Source organism: Ptychodera flava, unplaced genomic scaffold, assembly GCF_041260155.1.
Source record: "Ptychodera flava strain L36383 unplaced genomic scaffold, AS_Pfla_20210202 Scaffold_43__1_contigs__length_1316584_pilon, whole genome shotgun sequence".
In the NCBI taxonomy this organism is placed as follows: Eukaryota; Metazoa; Hemichordata; class Enteropneusta; family Ptychoderidae; genus Ptychodera; species Ptychodera flava.
Window position 1 is genome coordinate 319,043 of NW_027248365.1, and position 22,184 is coordinate 341,226.

At 37.7% G+C, this 22,184-nt stretch overlaps 1 long non-coding RNA gene across 3 annotated transcripts; it reads left to right on the top strand.

Annotated features, from left to right (window-relative positions):
* Positions 1 to 8,818: 8,818 nt before the first annotated feature.
* Positions 8,819 to 21,174, top strand: LOC139128094 (uncharacterized). 3 transcript variants are annotated; one of them, XR_011551180.1, is made up of 4 exons: positions 8,819 to 9,270; positions 9,977 to 10,054; positions 13,090 to 13,203; positions 19,102 to 21,174. It is a non-coding gene; the product is annotated as an uncharacterized lncRNA (long non-coding RNA). The 3 variants fall into 3 exon arrangements; XR_011551179.1 differs by lacking the exon at positions 9,977 to 10,054 and having other exon boundaries at positions 8,823 to 9,270; XR_011551178.1 differs by lacking the exon at positions 9,977 to 10,054 and having other exon boundaries at positions 8,825 to 9,270; positions 13,096 to 13,203.
* Positions 21,175 to 22,184: the final 1,010 nt, after the last annotated feature.

Genomic DNA, 22,184 nt, shown 5'->3' on the forward strand with positions numbered 1-22,184 from the left:
CTTTAGTCAAACCAGTGCGTGCTCGGAGATGATTTGCATGTGTGACTCAAGTAAGTCGTTTGCACATTTTCTTTTATTTGCATCTAAAGCCTTCCATTTGGCAAATTGATGTTTTTGCATGCCCGATGCACCGGACATCTCTCGCTTCTTATTTTCTAGGAAATTTCCAAATGTCTTACTTGGCATAAAACTGTATATAACACTTGCTGCAACTTGACCAGAACTTTTTTCTTGACTCAGGGTACATTCAATATATAAATCGATATTTCATGGTGAGTTTACGTATAGAAATGATAACGACATACCAGAATTAGTGATAGTAGATGGCAAATGCAGGCAAGGGACTATGCGAACATAATTTCCATGATTGCAATTACTCATTGCTTGCATAAGGCATAAAACACAAGATAAAAGCTAGGAAAAGGTAAATCTGGAGGCAGAATATAAATACAGTTAAAGACATGTATATATATATATATATATATATATTATATATATATAATATATATATATATATATATATATGGTTTTTTTTCTAAAATATGTCAGTGTATCAAATTATTGTGAAATGTTAGTGGATGTTGCTTTCTCATTCTTAATTCTCAAAGAGAAACAGAAAAGTATCAGGAATTTTAGATGATAATGGTACAATTTGCATATCACATTTTCACTATTTAAACATGAAGATTCTTTGTCATATATCTCTGAATTATCAAAGTACCCTGTCACTGTAATGAAATCGGGCGTTTACGATTTTATAACCTAACGTAAACGCGCCTTATCCACTTTCTGTCCCGTCGATTAAGCCAGCTTAAATTCCCTAGGGATGTGACCGGCAGAAACTTGCACATCCTAAATCTCACACTTAAGCTGTTACAGGCCGTGTACGTCGAATCTACAAATACGCCCAAATGTACGTTTCAGCAGGGTGATTCGTTGCAATTTTCAACTATAGTGCTAAGATAGTGATCTACGTTGTCTTTAACATGCACTTTTGTGGTTTACGGAGCTAAAACTGGATAGAAAATATGGTTTTGAGCAGGGTTACTCAACTATGTCGAAGTTGCTAGCGAGTGGCGTCAGTGGACAGGCGTGGCAATTGTCACCACTGTCCGTTGTGATTACATAAGCAACGCGCTCGGGTAACACACGGGAAGTATGAATCGCTTCGGTTACGTGCCTTACTAATACTATGACCACACTCTTTTAGTTCTGGTATATAAAGGAACATTAATAGTGGAGCAGCCTCGGTCAATTTTAGCACAGAATGTCTCCCAGTAAATATGTAGTCTTCCCAGTAACTAAAGGCTGACGGTAGCCAGCTTCACTTGGACACCCGGACCATTTCGACAGGAGTTATTCGACGTCTAGTTTTGCCGCGGCCACATTGATTCCCCTTTTTAGTCACTTCCAACAAGGGAAATTCTCATTTCACTCCTTTTCTTCATGTTAACGCACGTTTTAAGGCGAAGCTAATTCTAGGTACTACATGTAGTACGTTCAAGAACGTGTTAACTCTCACTCCGAGGCACGGTAGCATGGCATTCATTAGTGTCTACCAGCACGCATTATCGCCTAGCGCCTTCTTTACCTCATAACTATACATGTACTTAACTTTGAATCATTTCAACCCACTCTGATTTGATTTGTAATTAGCCATGGATTGACTGCTCACACAAACAGCTTGGCGGTCAGAATGATCAGGATCGAAGTGGCAATAATTCTGGCTGGACGTTGATCAGTAATTGGACGATGTCGTTACCTACTGGTCCTTAGGTGCGCGCGAGCTACTTTTGATTTGAGCCTAAAATAAGTTTCCCGAAACTTACATTCAAAAACGCTGGCTGGTCAATAGGGACGCACAAAAAAACTATAAAATTAAGAAAGTTCACTAGTAATTTTTGAAATGCGAAAAAAAGTTTAGTGTAAGTTAGGGTCGTGTTATAGAAAAAAAAGGCATATTACGCAAACTTTCGAAAACAATTGTTCCTGTTTTTGAAGGTCAGTGAACCGCTAAATACCGTGGTTTCAGTAAGTTGCGACGGAACGATGTTCCGATGTTTTACAGGACGAACAGGATAAAAAGTTGTGAGTGACAGTAAGCCGGTACGACTGACGTTTAGAACGATCAAGGGACCGTGTTTCCATGAGTGAAGTGAATTATCCCCTGAAAATCTCCTCGAATGAATAGAATAGCTGCCAAGAATACATATACTATGGGAAATGTCGCTAATTTATACATCAATTTATCAATTTGACAATCATATGTACAACGACAGTCCCTAAACACATAACTACATGAACAACGCAAAGCGTTTCTTCGCAAACGCCGATCACGCCTGTTCTGAATGTGAAATACAATAGAGCATGGAGGTGTATCTGGTACTTATGTGTAAATGTAGTTCTAACCTCTTGACACCTCATGTTTCGCGATGGAATCTGCGATTGCATGATATGAATTTTCTTGCCACTGTGAGCAAACCAGCACTATAATGTTTATATCGCTGGGAACTATGATATACTTACAAAATACCGCAACCTCAAAGACAGATGCAATAAGCAATTATCATAAAACACATGATGGACTTTCGTCAATTTATAATGGCGCTTCAGTGAAAACTGGGAAATTCCTGAAAAAGTCCACTGACTGGAAACGCCATGATACTGGCCACGGTCCCTCCTGGCACGTATTTTAACATTTATTCCGGGTTAAATTTCTAGATGTTTCGGCATAAAGTCGTAAATTCCGACCGCAAGCCGTTTCGTGTCGGCCTCTAGCATGTTCTATCTTACAGGGAACATGGTAAAACACAGTAATATCTTCACATCATTTTCAATTCTGTGACACAAGTTTATCGATAGCACTAGCCGCTGATAAAACAAAAGCTTGAAGGCGGATCCGTTGGAGAAAAAACAAAATGCACGTAAAAGTAAAGGTAAGAAGGCAAAGGTCAATCAAGCTTACGAATACAACTAGTCAGTCAATGACTGATAAGTTTGCCCCCCCCCCAAAAAAAAAAACCAACAACAAGAAAAACAAAACAAAACAAAACAAATCGAAACAGGGATGCTGAAACGACTTAGGTCACGATGCCGATGTGACTTGCGGCCGGAAATTGAGATCGTAATGACATGGGTTGAAACGACTGGCTGGAGGCCACCGGTAGCCAGCGCTACGCAAACCCTTTTATTCCACAAGCTATCAGTCTTTTTAACGCAAATTTTTATCGTGGTAATTACAGTTGTCAAAGTGTAGGTCAGCCCAGATCATTCAGCTATATCATGGCTGTGAGGTAATTGGCCTAATGGCTTCCTCAAATATCCGAGAGAATTTCTGAAAATCGCCGTTTGTGAAACTTTCCTTTGACATCTAAACCATGCGATCAGAATTCGTCCGACCTTCGCGACGTCAGAACTACGAGTGAAAGACAAATGATGGAAACATAACTTTTTTCCAAAATGCAGAAAAGCCACTGACATGAACAATTATGCAACAAATCACCGTCCCTCCGTGGGTGGAGGGACGGTGAATAAATGTAGATCGTGTGAAACGGGTACGCTTTTCCCGCAGAGGAAGTCCTTCAAACGGTGTTTTCTTTGTACAAAACGTGTCAATTACCATTGCGCCAGTGTACTCTCTAAACAATCATGAAAAAAATATTTCAGCCGACAAACATTGTAGCCAAGTCAGTTCAATTTAGTACAAAAATGAGATAAAAGTCACAGGTCCGCATTTGATAGCCAATATATTCCCCGGAGAAATAACCCATTTGAGAGATTGTCGGACAAGTGTGTCGAGGTATCGAGAGAACGTACCGGCTATCAAATACTACGCAAAATAGTAAAGAATGACAGTGGAATGAGCTACAAAATTACTATAAGTTTTAAGTTGCAGGTAGAATAAGTCAAGCAAGCTTGTCGAAGAGAATGTTGCATCGGACATCAGAGGTATCGAAGATATCATCTGACAAGTGTGTCACGGGTGTCGATCGACTAGATGGCTTTCAATTCTACTGGCGGACTCAGAAGGAAAAAATCAAAGAAAAATTAGTCAGAGGAAAGCATTAACGAAATCAGAAAATCAGTGTATGTCTCATTGTACTTGTCCGTGCACAGTCCCTCCACCAAGGGACCGTGGTCCGCGTAAGCTCATTTTAACCACAGGCTTTGTTTCTGTATATGGTTTTACTCTGTTTACTGTTGGACAAAAACACCGTAATGTTACGCTAAAATTATAGAATTGATTTCCTTCCCAGAGAACTTTTTCATATTATGATACGCAGATCGATGGGGAAATAGTTTAATGTTAGGTATTCTTAGAAGTCGGCTGTCCTTTGTTTGATATTATGATTAGCAACTGCACCCTTCGTTCATTTGCATCTAAATGAAGCCGTCTTGGCTTTGGATTTGCACATATGCATGTGAAATGAGATTTCAACCTGTCGTTTTCACGGGTTGAAGCGATGTTGTAATCACCGTCCCTCCACCCACCTAGGTGGAGGGACGGTGTTGTAATTAATGGTTCATTGTGTATGCACAAGGGGCAGATGAAAGTCCCCGGGTGGGAGGTTTTTTGTGCAACGGTTTACCTTATTTGATTTTATTAATTTTGACTGTGATATTTCAAATAAAGCTTTCGAATCCAAACTGTCTGACTGTGTTTCCAACGTCCTTATCTCCTCTTCAACCAGTGCACATACCACTCTAATTGCTGCGCAAACATTGCCAACTTGTATCAGCGTATCAGCGGATTGGCTTATTAATTACGTCAACACCACATTCGTCCCACATGTGTAGGGCGGCTGTGGTGTTGACTCAATCACTTAATCTGCTGATACCGACAACGGAATTAGCAAGTTGGCAATGTTTTCGGAGCAATTACAATGGTGTATACACACGTTGGAGAGGAGATAAGGACTTGTCGGGTAATATATAAAACAGTCAGACGGTGTGGAGTCGAATCTTTATTTGAAATACCACAGTCAAATTAATAAAAGTAATTTTATTATTTTGACTGTGGTAAAATTAATAAAAGTAATTTTATTAATTTTGACTGTGGTATTTCAAATAAAGATTTCGATGATCAAGAAAGCAGTCAGATGGTTTGGAGTTGAACTTTATTTGAAATATCACAGTCAAAATTAATAAAATAAAATAAGGTAAACCGTTGCACAAATAAACCCCCCTCCCTACCCCAGGGGACTGATTTCTTTCGCCTATGGTGTATGGTGCGAGTATTATCAGTGTCAAAGAGGTGAAACGATAATGGTGGTGACATTTCGGGCATTCTCCAAAACAGTCGGTTTTCACTGAAAAAAACAGCCTTTAATTTTAGGAGCGGTGAAGATCGCCCAGGTCCCCTGCTTCAAGCCATCGTTCACTGAGCACTGTTGATCGCCACGATTTAGCTCCGCACCGAAAACTGACGCATCAGCAATACAGTATTTGCATCAAAGCACGTGTTTGCATGACTTTGCGGTCCCATGACACGCGCCGATAGCATTTTTGTCAAAGGATCAACAAAACATAGCTAAACTTCTGTAAGGCGAAACTAGATTCTAACGCCTCCCTTGATGATAAACATATAAATGAACAATATCTGATTGGTAAGACAAGAGACGTTACATGACCGCAAAATCTTCTCAACAGTCAAAGACTAATTCTCAGAAGCAGTTGTCACTAGTCTCTAACGGACCCATCCTACGGGTGAGAAGTTACGCAATTTGTGTGATTTGTTAATTTCATTGCCACTCCATTTTGTGGGGTGACGGCGGTTATTCGGGTAAAATTCCATAGCCTGGGATCCCCCAGGCCGAAGAAACTGACCAGACCCATAGTGACAGTTGAAAGAACGCTAAATTTTCAGGTACAGGTAGTCAACGGAGCTGTTCATCGAAAAGGGGCAGGGGAATCGTTTTATTTTTTAATGGCAGTGGATATTTTAAGGGCAGTGAAAAAATATTTTAACTGGATGTGTGGCAGATTTTGTTTGTTTGCTGGGTGGGTAAAATCACATGATTGGCGTTTGGAACGGGTTATTAACGACTGGCGAGACGAAAATGCTCGTAAACTTGTACAGAACAAGAACATTACGATATACAGCGGAAACGCAGTCAGATGTGTCCCTCGGTAGCTACATGTAAAGAGTACACCAACAACCGCACACTATCCAAAATACAGTCAAAATGTAATAAAGTTGAGGAGAGCTGATGTACATCGACTTTCATCTGTTTATATTACCAATAAAATCAATTATGAAGTATGAAGCTTTTTATATTTTGTTCTTCCCCGAAGTGTATAGAAAATATACCGTATGGCGACATGTCTGAACTTTTCGTATTGTTTTCCCAGGCATAGCATTCCAATTGCTAAGAGTTAGCGAGTATATAGAGATGGAGCGTTTTACAAGATGGTCTATACCAGACTGCCTGATTAAGTAAAAAAATCCTGCATGAGAGATTTAGAATTGACGGACGTCCGAATTCTACTTGTCCAGTTTATTATGAATCATTGTACGACGTAAGCGATCAAGACTTCCAAAGAATTCTATAGACAGGCACGTTTTATAACAACTTTATAATCTTATAATCCGCGGACAACTAAGATCATAATATTTAGCAAAATGCTCTCGTTTCGATTTGTTAGGGTTGCCATCGCAAATGTCGCTCATTTATATGACAAATATGTGCAGTCAGCAGACGACACTCTCTTGTGAGTTCAACTTTGTTAAAATTGATGTGACTTGCGACGAAAATTGATTAATTGACACATAACTATAGGAGAGCTGCATTACATTTTGTACCGGTGTGTTTTCGAATATTGCCAATACACTCTCATTAACATTCACCAGGGGCATCAACGACATCAACAATCGGCTCGAGGGTGAGTCAAGGTTGTTTAGCGACACTGCTTAGCAACGCAGAAACTTATTCTTGGAAACAGGACGGGAGCATAAGTCAGGGCCGGATTGAGCACAGTATCTATGGAAACCGGTGGTTATTTCTTACAAAATATGTGATTCGACTGCATACTTCTCCTTTTTCGCCTTGGACTTTCGCCGCCTTGCCCCCAAACGTCAATCAGCAAACAAATCATAAGATAGTTCAGTCACATTAATCTGTACATTTTGATGCATAAATCTGTTGTGAATAATTGTTATTCTGACTACACCTAACTCATATACCGGTACCTCCAAGCTCCATCAAATCCCACATCAGTGTGGTGAATATCGAGCTCAGTTCCGCATGTGAAATCGCGACCGTGACCCGTTGATGATGAATTACATAAAAATGTGCTTATATTTCGCTTTTCCCGTCATAGGGGGCGGGGTGCCTACAGGTTGATAGTTATTATACCAGGCTGATTCCAAAGCTTATTCATAAATTGAAACAGATACGATATCCAAAAAAACCGTGTTTTATACAACTGATTCGTTATCTTTTCGCCTAGACCTTGTTGTGACATCCTTACTTCTGGAGCAACCTGGTTGAGCGCGACCGAACTACAATATTTCTTCAATGTCTCAAAACATATTGCACCACGTTGGCGCATTGGACACGTCCTTGTATTTTCGTCAGAAACTAAATACAGTAGGTTTGGATATGACATCGGTTACAAATGATGGAATATTAAAGATTAAAATACTTTTATCGATCGACAAAAAAAAAAGAAAGAAAGAGAGGGTATGTTGAATCAAAGTCGGGAGACACGATACTTTCCACGAATTAATCAACAGTGAGCAACGACCATGAATATTTTATTCAACTTTTAAAATTTAGTTATCGACTTTCTTTGACACCCCGTTTTTTGGTTAGGAAATACTGTCTTCAGTCGTTTTGGTACCTCTTAGTATGACTGACACACGATTGCAGGCCTTACCCAAAGTTTTAATTAGGCCTAATTGCTGCTAGTTTTTACTATTTTGAAAAAGACCTCGCCAAATATCCGGTTCAGCCAGGTGCAGCCAACGAACAATTCACTTTTAAAGGGGTCCTTACTAATGATAAGGTATATAGTGTGAACTGACTAATTTTCAGTCGAGAGGGTAATTAATTCATAATTTGCCCTCCCACTAAAACTTTTTCGACCTACCCGCCGCACTCAAACCCACTCCCCACTTATTTTTGCCCGTTTCCCCTCCCTACTGTGAATTTTTGAAGCTGCCCTGTGGCGAAAAAAAACTTGCCAATTTCCCCTGCCCTGGAAAAAAATTCCCTCAAAATGTTGTCATTCCTTTTCCCCTGCAGACATGAAAAGTTATAAGTACTAGCCCTGTGTCCAATCCCCAGAAACACCATGACTCAACTTCCTCTGTCCCCGTTTTAAAAGTAGCTTTCTCTCTCCTCGTTTTTCGCCAAGCTCTGTCCCCAGGACAATCAACGATATCTGCCCTGCCCTACAAAACAAACACTAAAATTTGCTCCCCTGCCACTTAAAAACATGTTCCCTGCCTGAGCAAAATTAAAATTTCCTCTGCCCTCAAAAATCGCCTCGGAACAGCTTTTTTCGATGTTCCTGTTCTGTGCACGGGTTTGGCACGTCTGTGTGCGTAACACAGAATATTCATGAGGATAATATTGCGTAAATACGATACAAGCCGCAGTCTGATAGCACGGCAAAACTTGACCCTCTAGCCTGCTGCCCTTGAGTTTGTACATTTATCTGGTGTAAGACAAAGATGGGGCTAAGTTAGCAATATTATTGTCTAACGAGAGCGAAAAAATAACATTTTCTTCAAGATTGAGTAAAAAATGATAGTTATCATCAAATTCTTCGCAGTTCGTTTCGTGAATATTTGAAAACCTAAGGAGCCGTAAGCCATATTGGTCAAAGGTCAATCAGAAGACCCAGTGTGGTGTCGGCGTGGCGTCGCGTACACGTACCGCCAACAATGATCAAAATCTCCAGTCGTTCATCTTTTAGCGTTTACTGACATGTCCCGCCCGTGTTTAGGAATGTCTACAGTCTACCTTGAAATCCTGGACCATCTCGACGACTACGCTGTACGTTTTAATCTAGTACAACTGGAGAGTCCAATCGTGTCGATGTCATGAACTTAGTTACGTTTAGAGCTACTACCAGTTCTAAGCTCAACGGTTCGACAAGCAGCAAGTTTATTCTCCGTTCAATCGGGACGAAACTCGTCAACCCATTTTAGCAATTTGGACGGAAGAGGGCAACTCTTTTCGCACAAGCGAAAGGTCGACCCCTCGATCGCTGCTGAGTCCTGCTTCAGCTGGACGGAGGTCGTGTACAGTATACCAGGTACAGGTATGTATAGTTAACTTGTCCTCTTTGTCTTATTTATTCTTAACCAGCCATATGTAACCAGCCCAAGTGTCTTTTCGTACATACGTCTACTCCTTCTCGTATAAACGTGTTCAGCAATGTCTTTATCTTGCAAAAATGTCTAACGTTTGTGTTGTTTAAATCATCGATATTGCTGATAAAATTTCAATAAACAATGAACATCTAATTCCCAGGCAACTTCATGCTAATGTAACCTTTTCGTGGCGAGGGACTGTACAGAAATTACGGGGGGGGGGGTGTTAGGGTTCTGGTGTTGGTGTTTCGAAAATATAGAATAATCACCCTTCAAAAGTGTTTTCAAGAAAAAGATTGCCCCCAACATTCATTTGTCTTTTGTGTCACAGTCTTATTTGATGTTTTATTAATAACTGACGTAAAATTTCTTATTTGACCTTTGAACTTTCAAAGAATACCCTAAACCTTTAGAAACATGTAATCACTTGGGTGAAAGTCCAATAGCATATTTGTTGTTCACATCTGCTTTCAAACGCTATTCTCACCATCCGGTACTATTCGAAAAACCAAATTTCGTGCACCAACATTCATGATTCACTAGTAACCAGCTCAGTCTAATTTAAGTACATTAATATCAATAATCAAGCGTCTATAAATACACAGATGTGGCTAGTTCTGTATTGAAAAATAAGATTTAATGGTTTCCTCATAGATACAATGTGAAGTGAATCACCGTCCCTCCACCCACCGGTCTGGAAACAGCTCCTGTTTGCTCCGAGCCGCGTTGCTGGTAAATATATCAATTACAAAAAATCTCTGAATCTCTGACACCTTAAATGTGACAAGTACGTGAATTTGCATTAAAAATATGCTAATTTTATCCAAAATGACCAGAATGCATGGCGATATTCACTACAGCGATTTTGCTGGATAAACTTGTCGAGACCAAAATATTTTGTAACATAAACATTTTGATATTGAGGTGGGAGCCTCAAGGTTCTTTCACATTTTTATACATAAAAATTCATTTCTTTTCAAAGCTGTCGCGTACTCTTTTGGCCTCCAAAATAGAGCTTGCAAGGAATGATGCTAGACAACTGTATGCGACAGTATCCCTTAGTTACACAGCGGAGCTAGGTTTGAGTAATGTTAGAATGAAAATCGATTCTAGAAAATAAACTTTTAGGAAGACTTACACCTCGCAATTCCCCATTTTCAAAAATAGGTAATATTACTAAGGACATAGAACATACAATGTCTAAGTTGAAAACATTCAGCGCTCTGCATTATACATTAGACTACTCTGTGCACTTTATGTGAAGATTTCAGTGCAGGTATGCACAGTATCCTCAGTGTTTGCATGTTTGGGCAAATATTTAATCACAGCACAATCTTTACCTTGTGCAAAATTGCACATACACCAAAATTACTGTATTTTCACAAACTTACTTCAGCTCTGAAGGATGTTGGCTTTTACTGCAGTAGGAAACCATACATTTGTGAAACATATGATGAGTAAATTCAAATTTTAACAGTCATTTTGATTTTGGTAATATTCTAAGGAACAGAACATGCAACGTCACAGGTGAAAACATTCACCTCTGTCAGTGTCAATCTGGGATGTCAAAACAGGGGGTCACTGTAAACCCCTACTCCTGTCCCAAGGGACCATTTTAGAAATTCGGGGGACATCAACACACATGTAAAACCCTTGAATCTTCTGTGGAAATTACTATATTCTGTCAACGTGGGATTTAAGGACATAAGCTGTAACTTGTTGCAAGTTTTTCAGTGTTCTGCTTCTGTATATCAACTACTGTGTCTGATCCTAAAAAGTTGTCATGCTGAAATTTCAAGTATTCTTTTGTCAACACAGCTTGTATGTGTGTAGTGATCATTGTTTATTGTTTACAAATGAATTCTAGTCCAGGCTTGAATGCAATTTCAACAATACCGTAATTTCGTAGATTATACTCATTTAGGTTGTGTTGACATGCTAAATACTTGGCATTAAATTACAGTTTAAGGATTCAATACAGAAAGTGTAGGAAAACCACAAAACAAAAGTTCTGAAAAAATAGCCAAAAGATACAGCTTATGGAGCTTTAAATAAAGTATATATCAACTCTTAAACATACTGTTAACTTGTATGTATTTGGAAATTTATGATCATTGGTTCTGACCAAAGGGTTTTACATAGCGCTGTTTCTCTGGAAAATCAGATATGTCTGACCTAAAATGTTGCTGTTCAAAACGATCATAGCTGGCTCTACATGGATGCTTGCCTTGTAGTGTTCAACCTTTGTATGGGTGGTAGATGTTGCAGACGCTTCAATTTGAGGGCATGCCCCGTCACCTTTGTCTAAAACAGGGGTGCATCAACTACTGGCATTAAAAATCCAAGTCGCAACTAGCCTATCGCCATTATGCACAGTCTATTTTGTCTTGTTTACATTCATTAGCCATGTCACATGCACACAGCTCTACACTACATCAGTCCTTTCTACCCAGCTTCTTACACACCACCTTATACACTCTCACAAACTTATTTCAACTTGAAAGTTAACCCTTTTCCTGCCAGACAGTATTAAGACTATTACTTCCCAATCAGCCAAGTCAGTAAAACGCGGTATTGAGCCCAAACATGGCGTTTTTTCACCTGCTTGGCTTGGCCTGTTATAGCATCTTTAGTCCAAAAAATCAAGCTTACAATATTTATGTTTTCTACAGCCTTCAAATGTACAATATTATGTTAAAATACACCATATGGAATATGTTGTGTTTCATTAATTTTAACCATCTTGACCTGATGGTGAAATATGGACTTGGCAGGAAAAGGGTTAGCGCATAAAATAATGCTTAAAGATACTGCTATTGGGGCTTTAAAAGGCCGTGAGCTGCAACACTGTGAAATTTGTCCAACCTCAAAGTACCTTCAATTTCTTCAGATATTCATTGCAATCTACAAATTGAACGATATATAGTCATTAACTGTGCCTCAACAGCATTTGGTTGTGGCAGAATAGACAAGAAATTGAGCACATCTTTGTTAATTTTAAATTTCCCGCAATTTTCAAAATCTTGCCATAATTAATAGGTGAAAACAAGAATTTTTCTCTAAGTGGAGTGAATCCCTTTCCCTTCCTTTCAGTGGGTTGCACCATGTTGTATTTGTAAAGATTTAAATGTGTACATCCACCATTTACGCTGTTTATCATGTAGTTGCATGTAGGCAGCCATATTTGGGTGTGGCACCCATTTATTATTTGTCTTACAAGATCTCCTCATGCAGTCCAACTCTGTGGATAATTATACTAGAGTAAACATCTCTGAGTTGTAGAAATTTGCTATGAACTGATTTTAATCTAAATATAAAAATCATAAAAATAATGTCAAAAGTTGCAACTCATCTGCCTTAAAGTAAACATGAGAATAATTCTGATCTTACCTAAACATGGTATGTCATTTTATTTTGCATCACTTCATTAATGATTTCTAACTTTCTAAATTAATGCAATTTCTGTATCAAATGAAATATGGTCTTATTTTCAACATGAACATTTTGTATTATTGTATAACCATGGATGTAAAAAGAGTCAATCTTTCATCCATGCTTAGTGCAGTGGGAATCCGATGATGTCAAGCCTTTGTAGGCCATGGGAATGCTATTGTCTGATTCAAATGTGAATACCAATTGATATTCAGATTAATATGATTATTCATTGTCATTATTGTCACATGAAATATGATGATTCATCATCTGTGTTTCAGATATTTTGATTTTTCACAGTAAGATTTTAACTCTTTTATTTATATCCTTGCAAGTTGCAGGCCCCTTGGAGATGTTTATTAGGCACTGAAAAAGTAGGGAAAGGGTAGTGTCTCAAGGAAAGACAGAGTTACACAAAAAGGCATGCCAACAACAGGAGAATAAGAGAGGTATGTACTACAAAGTCTGCACTGATAATTTTTTAGTCTAAACCAGTGAACTTTGAAGGACAAGGTAACAAAGCACCAGTGTTGGTGAATTATAGTACATGTACATGGTAGAACCATCATGACACAAGTAAAATCAATTTTACTTAGTTCAGCTTTGATATTTGGTTATACATTTGCAGAGCACCTAACAGCTTTAAGCGACAAAATCTGCCTTTTTAGCTCCGCTGTCAGAGACGCGGAGCTTATCCGATAGACTGATTGTCTGTCGTCGTCCGTCCGTCAACAATGGTCTTCTTCTCTGAAACCGCAAGTCAGATTTCTTTGAAATTTGGTATGGAGGTTCATAGGAGTGACCTCACTCAAGTTTGTTCAAATTGTGGTGAAATTTGCATAATTGTATTTTTGGGGCAATTTTTCCTGTTTTTGGTCAAGAAATCTTCTTCTCTGAAACTTCAAGTCAGATTAATTTGAAACTTGGTATAGAGGTTCCTGGAGGTAACCCCAGTCAAGGTTGTTCAAATTGTGGTGAAATTTCCATAATTGTATTTTTGGGGCAATTTTTCCTGTTTTTGGTAAAAAGTCATAAGTCATCTTCTCTGAAACCGATCGTCGGATTGCTTTGAAATTTGATGTGCAGTTTACTTAGGGTAACTTAGCTTTGCAATTTGTTATACAGGTTCCTACCGATGAACTTAATGGTATTTATTGAAATTATGATGAAATCTGCAATTTTGTTATTTATGGTAATTTTTGCCATTTTTGGTCGAAAATGTATTCTCAAAAAGTACTGGTCTGATAGCTTTGAAATTCGATATGCAGGTTCCTACAGAATAACTAAATTTGATATTTTGACATTATGATGAAATCTGCAATTTTGTATATTTTGGGGCAATTTTTGCTATTTCTGTTAAAAAAATTGTTTCTCAAAAACTGCAAGTGGATAGCTTTGATATTTGGTATACAGGTTCCAAGGGATTATTGTAATATGTGATATACTAAAATTATGGTGAAATCTGCAATTTTTATTTTAGGGGACAATCTTTGCCATTTTTGGTCAGAAAATTTTATTCTCTAAAACTACTCGTCAGATAGCTTTAGTGGACGTGTTCTTTGGAATGATCCGATGTAAAAATTCAAATTATAATGAAATCTTCAATTGTATATTTTTGCAGATATTTTAGCTCTTTTTTCTGGCCATTGAAATGAGCTATCAAAGATTTCCACCTTCTTCACCAACATGTGTCAAAAATAGTTATTCTCTACATAAACACAGCGGAGCTATATCGGCCGCTAGGTCGCTTGTTAACCTTCCCTTGAAGATACAGATGTAATCGATAGTTATGCAGCTTATTCAATGTCAAATTTTGAGATCACAATGAAATGTGTAAACCCTGCAAATTATTTTGGAGAAACATACAGATAAAGTATCACCCAAAGCTTCGCTTTTTTAGCCTCATTATCGTTTCCGTATCGTTTCCGCATCGCCCAACCCCAAATCCAACATCGCTCACTCGGTTGTTTGGTATCGTTTCCGTATCGTTTCACTAGCGCATCGCCTCATTCACGGAACTCAAAGACATCGGATATGAGATATCGGGCATGAAAAGTCGATGTCATTTCGTCAAAAGTCATCGAAAATTGAGAATATAGACAAGATTTTATCTAGTTGAAGGTAAATGATCGGTTAATAATCATGAATTTGAACGTCTTGGACGATGTGGGTACGTGATTTAGAGTGATTGGCGCGGCGTGACATATGTAGGCCAACTCAGATTTATACCGTATGCGCATGGTGCGATAGTTTGCCTAAAATTATTTTATTTCTGATGGATTATTGGTTGCGGAGTGTAACTCTATAGTATGAATTGCGTAGCAATTATTGAAACACTTGGAAGTTCCCGCTATCAGAGTGTTATCAATGTGTTGTGACTAAAGGTCACGGACTTCCTCTACATCATAATCAGGGTTAGCGGTAGGATTTTCAAGTTAGTAGCCACACTTACTCAGTGTGGCTAATTTGGTCCTAATTTTATTAGCCACACGCAACTTTCATTAGCCACACATACTAAATGCTGGTAGAAACATACTTCAGTCTTCAAGTTTTTGACGTGATACATTCATAAATGCATACACACACACACACACACACACACACACACACACACATATATATATATATATATATATATATATATATATATATATATATATATATATATATGAGATACATGAGACTATACATTTCTTTTTTCACTGCAAAGGCTACACAGACAGTAGACATGATGTTTAAGTAAACTAAACATTTGTAAAAACACATTCAGAGACACACAAGACCTTATAAACATTTTTCAAGAACAGTCAAATCATCATTATGTGATTTGGGAAAATTGTTTGAACTCAGACCAAAATAAAAATGAAAAAGAGTAAAATATTGATGAACACATCCTCATCTATATATACTCTTTTGTTGTTGATTTTGCAAAACCTGTATTGCACTTTATGATCAAGATCCCCAATTCTATAGGACTTCAATAAAGGCTTACTTCACTTTACTTTACATGCCTACCCTAGTTAAACCCCGATACAGAAAGGTGATGAGCGTATAATAGATCATTACAGTTAGTAAAATTACTTTTCCGATCAGTAAAACTATTAAAAAGGTGTTACAACAATGAGACATTGAAGTTCCCGCGACAGCATCGTTAGGAAAATGGCACGTTTTGCCAGTACCTTCATGAATCCGTGTCCCTCCGTACCCCCGTTACCTAAATAGAATAGTCCCACTCCGCACATCCGCCATTGTTATTCTCACGTACTCAAGGCCACGATGCGACGTTGGTTTTCCCTCTCTAAATATGCAATTTCATTTGTTTGACGCTATTATCCTTTCATCAGTGAAGAGTTTTTACCGGTGACTATTACAACTTTCACTGCTATGTCGTTGTTTTCACAAGATGTAGACCGTTTGATATTGCAATGTCGACTTGCTTTTATGTGCAGTCAATGCACATGCCATGCCAGTTAGTTTACGGTTCACACTATGCTGTTGATCGACAGCATACACGACGTCTTTGTTTCACGTTTACTTTTTTCAAGTTATGATTAATGAAAAAAATTTCACTAAAATGTCGCTGATCCAGGGATTGTCTAATCAGTTTGATTTGATACTGCTATATGAAATACTGTGTCAATAAAACTCGGAATCGTCGCTGAGTTTTGCTGCTTTTGGCTATGGTTGTCCATGGAGGTAGTACCTCCATGGGTTGTCTATCCTAGTATCAACGTGATCGGAATGCCAGTTCATGGAGATCGAGATCGCGAGAATGTAATTGTAACTGTTTTCTGTATGTTGTCTTCCTTTACAATTTCAAGTAAGTGCTTTAAATAAAGTTTTTTTATGTTGTCTTTAGCATATCAGTGGAAAAGCATTAAGATTTGGACTGTTTAGTTTTATCAATTTCGACTATAGAAATCAGCTGTCGCCACGCTTTTGAGATCGTGGCGATTGCCGATGGGTTTTTGTTCGCCACAAACAAGTTTAGTCGCATTTTGCGACTGTGGCGACCTCTACCGCGAACCCTGATAATTTATTCACGTCAATCGGGTTTAAAGGTCACTGTGTAAAGCGTTAGGAGAATTCATGGCGGCATCACTATATGTGTTAACCTAGTATATGATACACTGCAGTTATTATTTTAGCAATTGTCCTTACTTTGTACGGCCAGTTTTTCTTGTGCGCTTTCAAGGACGTACATGTATTTAAGCTTAAAATACTAATTTCAGTCATTTAAAATGGTAATCCACACACAGTACCACACATTTCTGGGTTTCTAGTCAGTGGAAAAGTTGTCCCACGTCACTTTTTTGACACTTGTCTCATCGGGCAACCCGTACTGGTGTTTCAGTTGCAGTTGTCCAAACGCGACTTTCACTTGCAACCGTTAATGTCTGTCCCTGGTAGAGTGCTATCTTGTTACAAAAATGTTCGCAAATAAAACGGTATACAAACTTCATATCAAATAAAAGCAATTCGTAAAGAAGCGCATTATAATCACAATATGTTTCAACTTTGTTCCCATTTTTGTGTGTTGAAGCAACATTTCATGAATGGATAATGTTGGACATATGGGGTTGGACACATGTATTTGATCTTTCATTTTGTATACCTTTACTCTCAAAAACATGGGCAATGCCAGGCGGCGAAATTTCCGAAGGCGGCAACTTTGCTGTGGCATTTTTGAGTGAATAATATGCCGTGGCCAATTGGGACCATGAAATTGACTTGATACGATGCAGTGGCGATGTTTAGGCTGATACGATGCGGAAGCAATGCAAGGCTGATACAGAGGCGGTAATGAAACGATATAGAAAATAAACAAACTGAGGCGACAGCAATGTCGGAAACGATACAGAGGCGATCTGAGGCGAAGTTTTATGCCATACTTTATCTGTAGTGTTGAAACAACTAAAGGGGCTCTTAGATTGAGTTCAAAACACAAATGTACATAACATAACATACAATAATAGCATAGTCAAACTCAGGATGAGCTTTTAACACTTTTAACAGCTTTTAACTGGCCAAAATATTGTTGAAGGAATCCATGAAGTGTATTTTATGAACCTTGCCAGGGAACACAACTTTGAAACAATATCACAAGACACACTCATGTCCAAGAGTTTGTTGCAAATTTAATATTGAAAGATGAAACAAGCTTATGCTCTGATAACATGTTCCAGATTACACGATGTGCTAAAAAACCATAGTTTTATCTTTTATTAACATTATACGAAACTGTTTTTGGAACAACCAACTGTGTGCAAGAAAACTCTTGCCTTATTTCACAAAATGTAACTTAATATACATTTTTTCATAAAAACATTTTGCATAGTCAAAACAGCTTCAGTGTTGCACCCGCTGGGAACAAGGATATAGTTTTGAACTAGTATTTACTTAGTGGCTGAACTGACAGTTATTGAACAGTATTCAACAACAGCCAGTCCATGCTTCAAGTATCTCTATTATACTTCAAACTTTTCTGTATGGCTGTCTATATAATTTCTTGAAAATTATATAAAATGTATATAACACGATTGGAACTAATTTGGGATAATTGGATTTTCATATTTTCAAATTTCTCAAATATGTTAGGTGCCCTATAGTTGAATGTTGCAATATTACAAATACTCATAAAAACAAGTGCATAACATAAAAAGAAAAGTAGATGAGGTTACATTTGTAGATGAAATCGACATTACTTCATCCAATTATCCCAAATTAGTTCCCATTGTGTTATATGTACTCTAAATAATGCATGATATTGAAAAATCATTTGAAATGGTTATTGACAATGAGTCTCCTTCAAAGCATTTTTTCAAAATTTTTATTTTTAGTAGTCTACAGTTTTCTCTACACATGTGAGCTATGCCTGGCTTGACTAGGGAATCTCTGTTGGTACAAATCAGAATGAATCATGGGATATTTGTAGTATGGGTTGGGGTCTTTGCATAGTTAGCACTATTAGATATACAGAGTCAACAATTTTGTCACAATAATTGTACAAATGTACTAATGGGTTCAAATAAAATTTAACAAAGCAAGACTTACTTTAGTTGAGGGTTATGTAAATTGACAGTTCCATTCTGATGTGCTCAAAGGTCTTTGGACAAGGATGCCAATGTTAAAATGATACATGAATTTCCCTTTGTTCCTAAGCATAGGTGGAATGGAAGGCAACATAATATGTTCAAATCAGTAATAAGTCATGATACCAGAGTTGATCTTAAAATATCAAATGTACCATATTGTTAGTTATGGCAGTGACTGTAAGTATTATGCCATCATTTATCTCACTCTTTGCATTATTTTAAATAACCATCATTTATCATTTCTACCTACAGATTTTAAAGAGGAGAAGTGCAGTGATCAATGCAGATGAGAAGGGTTTCTGGAATGATGTAACTGCAGACCTGATGTCTGATGAGGAGGTCCCACCAGATGGAAGGATAATTACCTCCAGGCCTTCTTGGCGATCTGACAAACTAAACGTTTTGATAGGATAGACACACTCAATCAGCGAATGCTTAATGACTCTAATTCAAGACACTACATACTGCAGAGGAAGTATGGCAGAGCCAGTGAGAGACCACCTGATAAAAACAGTTCAGTGACAATTGTGTGAGACAGAACAGTGATGCATAGCTTTTCTGAGTAATTATCCATCATCCCTCTGTTGGTCAACAACTGATTTGTTCTCAATTTTAATTGCTTTACTTGAAAAGTAGTACACAGAGCTGGTGTTGTAAGTTCAGTGAAATATAAAGTCATTAGCTGGCACAGGTCAGTTACACCAAGAAAAGTTTAGTATAACCAAGGCATAACTTACAAATACTTCACAAGTACATCTTTGAAGTACTGCTGAAATTTGTCACTTTGACGTATCTGGATTTGTGCCCTCAAGAATTTATCAAGGTGCAGTTACAGTGTTTAAACATGCTGAAACAAATGTGAGCCACACCGTGTTACTGATGGTATTTTTCTATTTCTTGTCCAAAAATTTCTCTGAAATTGCTTGTCAGATTGCTTTGAAATTTTAAATGCAGGTCTCTTAGGATAATATAATTGAAGCAGTAATCAGTTTGTCCTGAGATATGCAATATTGTGTTTTTCAGAGCAATTTTTCCTACTTTTTTAGATTTTGATGAACTGAACAAAAGCTACAATTTAACAGTGCACATACATGTATGTGATAAGTAAGAGTTAATTAAACATACACTACAAAAAATTCACCCCTGAGACAGTTCCTGCACAGGCCCTGATACAAACTGTGTTACAGGTCTGTGTCAGCAAATACAGAAGGAGTTCTATCAGGGGCTGATGCACATGTCTGTATCAAGTACTGTAAACACATGGCTGTATTTCTACCAATTACAGCACCTGTACACAGTGCTGTGAACACTGATCTCTAACAGGGTCTGAAATTTTTCAGTGTTCAAACAATAACATTTCTTTCTGCTTCAATCATCAAAATTTGCCAATTTTTACAACAAATTTACACCCTGAAATCCATCCAAATTTTCAGGCCCTGTAGCTGACACACCACTGTACGCACACCGGTGGTTCAGTGCTGCAATTATAGGTCTTGATACAGTCAGAATTTACAGCACTGTATACAATCCTGTACCACCATGAATCAGAATTTACACAACCCTAAAATTTGACAGGTTTTTACTGGTCTTGCAAAAAAGGTTATTTCTCTGGGCCTGTTACAGGTAATGATTATCCTCTGTTACAGGCATGTGTCTGCCTTTTCTTGCTGTGTAGATAGCTTGAGTGCTTCATATTCAATCAAGAAACTCTTGAAATGATTTTTATTCCTATATTTTAAGGTACACATAGTTGATCTTGTAATTTGGTGAATTACACAGTCATTAGCTGACACATCTCAATTGACACAAACTTACTGTACAAAACTTAGAAATACTACACATGTATATCTTTTAACGTATGCCAAAATTTACAGCATACTGTAAAGAGCATTAATTTTCACCAGGATTTAATTTCACTATTTTGCTGTTTGGGACACATGATTCACTGTGTTTTATTTTCACAGATCAGGCCGTGAAACAATGAATTCTATTATAATTTAAAATTGTCATATGGGTTTAATTGAGCTGATTTTTAGTTGCTTGTTGTATTTTGGGTTATTTTCCTGTTTTTGTTTAAAATAATTTCTCTGAAGCAGGTCAACAGATTGCTTCAAAATTTTGTATACAGGTCAATAGGGATGATAATGGTAAGATATCAAATTGTTCTGATGAACCATATTTCTCCCTGTTAGGCTCAGGCATATTTAAAAGTGACTGCATTAATTGATATTAGAGTTATCAAGGCTATGGAAATTCTTTTTTTACAGTATTGAAGATAACTTTGAATGTGTCTCAGGAAAATTGTTCTGAATGTTTTTTGTCTGTATTTTTATTTATTTTACTAACATTTACACATTCGTTTGAAATAAAGAAGAATCATTTACAGTGATCTTGGATTTGTGTATCTAAATTGCAGTATAGTTTTCAGATGCAATCTGTACTCTATTTTGCTGTAGAAAGCATCATTACATTGGTGTCTTCACTTGTAAAAAGAATACTCATTGCGTATACACACACACACACACACACACACACACACACACATATATATATATATATATATATATATATATATATATATATATATATATATATAAAGTGTATGTGATGCCTGTATGAGTAGAAATACATGAGTCAAAAGCTACAAAGCATTACTGTTATTTGAGGACCCACCCCCACACCCCAGGTCCCCCGAAGCCAGTGTTGGATAATTATGTAAAAATTGGTGAATAATAAGTATGGATATATGCGGCAACTGTCCCTTCCATTATTATGTAATCAATCAAGCCAAAAGTACTGGTCCCTTGATTCTCTATAAATTAGAGAATCCAGTAGTATCCTGAAATACATATATAATGGATAACACGTGAATCCAGCAGAATCCTGCAATGGATTAAGCAAGGGATTCTGTCCGGTATCCGACAGAATCCATTGACCACCAGAATCCACTGGCATACATAATGTATATTTTAGTATTCTGGTGGATTCTTGAAGTATCCAGAACAATATACAGAAGAATCCTCAATGGATTTCTCACTTTTGGCACAGTGTACCGGTTAGATAAGTAGCCCTAATTGACTAATCTGTTGACACCAGTTAGTGTTTGACAAGCCTGCAGCTACTGTTCCCAGGCCTGGGACGGCTAACCAACCAGATCAACACAAACCAAACCCATGGTAAATAGTGAAGTAAACAAAATTTGTCACAGATCATGAGTTTGGTTCTATTACCCTCTCACCGTCCCCTCTAAAGATGCCCAAATTAACGCAATTCAACTATAGACAGTAGAGGGAGCCCACTCTACTGTTTATGATAACAAATCGCGGTTTAGTAGT